This window comes from Lactuca saligna, chromosome 7 (assembly GCF_052625555.1).
Source record: "Lactuca saligna cultivar CGN05327 chromosome 7, ASM5262555v1, whole genome shotgun sequence".
Lineage (NCBI taxonomy): Eukaryota > Viridiplantae > Streptophyta > Magnoliopsida > Asterales > Asteraceae > Lactuca > Lactuca saligna.
The window spans coordinates 56103678-56108732 of NC_136423.1; the positions used below are offsets into that span (position 1 = coordinate 56103678).

The 5055-nt window shown below is 33.6% G+C and overlaps 1 long non-coding RNA gene across 2 annotated transcripts; it reads left to right on the plus strand.

Annotated features, from left to right (window-relative positions):
• Nucleotides 1-522: 522 nt before the first annotated feature.
• LOC145005914 (uncharacterized) lies at nucleotides 523-2102 on the plus strand. Of its 2 annotated transcripts, XR_013662712.1 has the most exons (5): nucleotides 523-671; nucleotides 783-857; nucleotides 1385-1468; nucleotides 1655-1775; nucleotides 1980-2102. It is a non-coding gene; the product is annotated as an uncharacterized LOC145005914 (long non-coding RNA). The 2 variants fall into 2 exon arrangements; XR_013662711.1 differs by lacking the exon at nucleotides 1385-1468.
• The last annotated feature ends 2953 nt before the right edge of the window (nucleotides 2103-5055 follow it).

A 5055-nucleotide genomic window follows, 5' to 3' on the forward strand; every position in this document is an offset into this window, starting at 1 on the left:
GTCTGTCTGGTATGTCTCCTCCCAACGTTGATGGTGGTGTTGCCGTCTCAACTACTCATCTCCTCCACCACCGCCTTCCATTCCATCTTTGTTTGCTCCCAATTCCATCTTCGTTTGCTACGTGTCCATCATAAATGATTTTTCTTTTTGTTTTTTTTCTGGCAGAGGGACGTCAACTCAAGAAGGGGCGTCAAAATTTTGAAATTGGAGATGGAAAATTTCTGCTTTCGTCTACGTCTTCTATGTTCCATTGTCGGATCTAACCACCTCCGTATCCTCAACGATCGCCTGCAATATGGTTGATTTTTTTGATGGTTTGAAGGTTTAGGTTCAATCGATTGTCCTACTCCAGCCATGTCACTTTCTTGGCGGATTCAGTTAGATTCCCTCGACCTTCGAATTTCTGGACCTGTAGATCGATAGGTGCGATGGTTGTTAACACTTGCCACTGTTGAAAGGTTCTATGTCTTTAATGGTCCGGCCTCATACCCGGTCCTCATCTGTTACTCTACCCCTGTATAATCACTAAATCATCATATTCTTTCAATTTTCTCCAATTAAATTCATTAGTATTGTTCTGTTCCATTTCCAAATACCGTTGATACGGTAAAAATCCATGAGGATTTGGAGATAATACTGACATGTTTGTTGTTTTGGCCGCCGCCCACCAGGTGTTTGATTAAATGCCTAGATGACTTATTCTATTATGTTATCATGGTTTTATCTGTATTTTATCATCGCTTCATTTTGTTTTCTTAATAAATTACTTTTACCTATTTCAGAAAAGTCAACCTAGGATGGGCTTCATGGTAAATTAAGAAGATTTGAGGGACCACAGAAGGTTGACGCCTCAACAGGTCTCGCCCATTTTCATTACTCTTTGATTTTAGAATACTTTTGATAAGGTTTGTTCAATTTAATGACCCCATCTGCATCTAGCTTAATTTATGAGATTAATTGTATGATTTAGGAACCCCATTAGTGTGCGAGGAGTACTCCATATTGGAAGCAACTATGTTTGGATTTCGAGTTCATAAGCTTAAGTCTTCATTTTTCCTAATTAAGGGTCTCTCTACTATGTCTATGTGAGGGGTATTCCCTCATCATCTGATTTATGCTTCAGTTAGTATTTTTGTTTTGACATATATGATAATTCTAGACTTTCACCCACATATGTTGATCTGATTTTTTATTTTAAACACCTCTACTTTAAGTTAATTGCATATTTTAATGTTCTGGGTCCGATTACCTTGGTTTTAAAAACCAGAACATTGACTGTAATCCTGCTTTTATTGTTCTGGGTGACACCTTCTGATGTAAAGGATCAAGTTGATTTAGATGTGAAGGAAAACGTTGATTCTTATGTGTTTTGAATAAGTTTCAGATGGGAATGGAATGGTAATGTGAAGGTGGAGGTGAAAGTGGTTGGCCATGCAATGTTTGATACTTCTAAAGTAGAGAATATCATGTATGATTAAATTTTTATATTTGTTTTTCTTGATTAATATTTGTATCTTTGTTATGTACTATTTAGTATGATGGAATCAGAAAACAAATGGAATGGAAATGAAAGAAATTAGTTTTTAGTATATTAAGTTTTCTAATTTTCTAAAGAATAGTTTCTTATTTAGAATTATTTGTATTTTTCTTTTAGGGTTTTCATTTTAGAATCATCAAATTCTACCAAAGGGAAGAGACAGCTTCTTAAGCAATATGAATTTCATTCCCCTAATCAACAATATTTAGCCCGTTAATGGTACTTAATCATCTATCAGGTAGAAGCTTTCAAGATTCAAGTTTTTGATGATTATGTAGTAATTGTAGCATAAGTAACAGTTGTTGAATATCCTTTCTTTCCGAGTATCTTGCTGTACTTTTGTTTTAATATATGCATACCAACTTTGTATCTGTAACTAAGATAGCATTTCTGTTTGGTAAGATAATATAATAATTAATAATTTATTTTGTAAATTTTTCAGGTCAACTTTTTCAGAACTTTTATGCATTAAATGACCGCTTTCTATGCCGATTTTCCTGGTATGAATTACAATGGAATCGGAGTTCGCTATTCCATTCCATTGTATGTTTTGTTTCTACAAAAAATGGAATTCAATTATGTTATGTTCTTTTGGATATAAGTTTGTAACACATGGGATTTATGATTGCAGCAAACAATCTTTCTTTTCTTTCCAGACATGATTAAAGGCATGTTTTTGGCTGTAGTTATTGGACCACCTGTTGTGGTTGCCATCATTTTAATAGTACAGGTATTATTCTATCTCTGAGAAATTTCATTTGCCATGTCATCAAAAGTTGCCAGATGGACTATTATCTTTCATGTTTGAGTTGGTTCTCAACTTGTAGAAGAATAACATAAAATATTTTGGCATCTGAGTGTAAAAAATAATATTTGAACTCATAAGTTCCATAATAATACTTTATTGTGTTACATGTACTTTATTACTTACTCATAATATATAATTCAATCTGATTATTGATTATGTTTGGTGAGATCATGTTCTCTGTTCTTGATGCTGCATCTGATAGGGAACCAAAAGTGAGGACTTTTTTTCCCCCTGACACTTGAAATAACAAGGTAAGGAGAGCATTCTAAACATTCTGGAAACTTTAAAAGAAGAGGGAAATAGGGTCTTGTTCAATGCTTTAGCTGTGTTTGCTCTAAGGGAGATCAACTTATCAAAAGTAAGTTACTGTTTCACCCTTTTATTTAATATTTTTGTGATTGAATGAAAGTCTTAATGAAAGTAATTGACAACCCTTTCTCTGTAAATGATGTTGTGATTGTGGGAGAGGTGTTGTGTTTTTCTCTGTTGCTAGGTAACCTTCTCAACAACAACATTCTACTTAAGCAGGTGAGTAATCAAGATTAAGGGAGACTTGTAATCATGTTTGACATTCCTTTCTAGTAAGAAATAGAGTTGTATGATTATTTGTTAGTTTTATAGGAATGTATAACCCATGTTAGCAATGTATTATTTTTGTTTAACATTTGAATGATTCTTTGTATGACATTACAATTTGTGTAATTTATTTTATTTTTTGAGTATGAAAATTTATTTTATATTATGCAATGGATTGTATTTTTTGTATATGGTATTTTATTTCTATTATGAGAAATTAAATGAAAATTTAATTTAAAAATTAATAAATATATAAATTTATTTTTTTTAAACATTTAAATTTACGATACGCAAAAATGTGTGTCATCTTCATTTATGACATGGACTTTCTTGACAGGGGCTTTCTTGATACGCATTGCGTGTCATTAACACGCGCGTCGTAAGGTTACGACACGCGAATGCGTGTCATCTTCCTTTATGACAGGGCCTTCCTTGATACACATTGCGTGTCGTAAACGCGCATCGTAATTGCGCGTCGTAAATGCGCGTCGTCTCTCTTTATGACAGGGCCTTCCTTGACACGCATTTGCGCGTCGTCTGAGCCTTTTACGACGCGCGATGAGCGTCGTAAAAGGCCTTTTTTCTTGTAGTGCAAGAACTATTTCTTGACAATTATATATTCAAGAGTTAGTGTGAGACCTTATCACGAAAACACTTCATGTAATTGGTCTTAGTTGATCTTTGTTTTTTGTCCAAAACATCACAACTTACCAATTTCAAATGTGCAAGAGTAAGAAACAGTTCTATGTCACATTCCATGATGTGTTATAAACCTACTTAAGATATGTTACTCATAACTCTAAGACTCGATATTGGAACGAAGTATGACTCATCCTTTTGATTTTAACCACTTTAACAATTCCCCATACCTCTCCTTAGTCATATAAATGCACTAAGGTATCCTTAAAGGATCAAATGTGACATGGTTCCATAATCATTAGGATGATCATAAAGCACGATACTAAAGTGCTCTCCTTTCCTTACAGATTGGAGAAACTTTTATCTTTCTGCCTAATTGATTCTTCTTATTCGTTCTCCTATACTTTGAAACTTTCAAAGTATTAGAATTACACTTCATATTGTAAGTATAACCATATTTACTTAACTTTTAGTAAATTATGACGAATGGTCTTTATCATTCTTTGTGGTAGACCTGACCAGTTCACAACAATGTGTACTAGATCTCATAGTCCTTCACTTGACTCACATACTTATGCGAACAAGGAATTAGTCTTAATTTTCCAAAGTACCAAGATTTTCATACTTCATATAATTCAAATCACATGATTCCATGTTTCTGTCCAATTGAAACTTGGGCGATGTGAATCTTCATTTCTTAGAAAATTACGACACTACCACAATCGACATAACTAAGAATCAAACATTTCAACATTGCTATTAAAAAACATATAAACAACATTTTTCACAAATTCCATTGCAAAGATATATAAAATAAGACAAAATAAAAAATTTTCTTTTATTTATAACAATGCGGAAAGCTTGTCATTACAACGAAAATACATATGAAAACTTTGTTTCTAAATATTCCTAAACAATCTATCATAACTCCTAAACAGCAGCTCAAAATTCTGATCATCGAACCATGCAATCGAAATCCACTTCTTCATGATCAGACTCAACATGCTATTTCCTTCTTTCTATTTGATTCTGCAAAACATCAAAATGTAATCTTATCACATCATGTTATTAAGAATCTATAAGTAGGAACTTAACAGAGTTAGATAATTGGACTACCTGGAGTGGAGCCATACATTTTGACTTTACCATCCTTGCGATCTTTTTGGTAGACATGGCAGCAAACGGTTTGACCTTGGCCGATTCTTAGAATGGTACACAGGACAATCACAGACTTAGCCTTTCTATTTACCATTTGGTCAAACGGTTTGACCTTGGCCGATTCTTTTCCATTGGGAAGAGAAGACTTTTCTGGACTTCCAATGTCGCCATTGTCAATATCCATGGAAGTTTGGGAGATTGATCTTTCAATAAAATTTGCTTGACCAGTGCACTAAATCATTGCTGATTCAGCAGCAATTAGCAAATAGGTAAGATCGATAAGGGTCACGTCGTGATCGATCATATAATAGTCTATAACAAACTGATCATATGAATC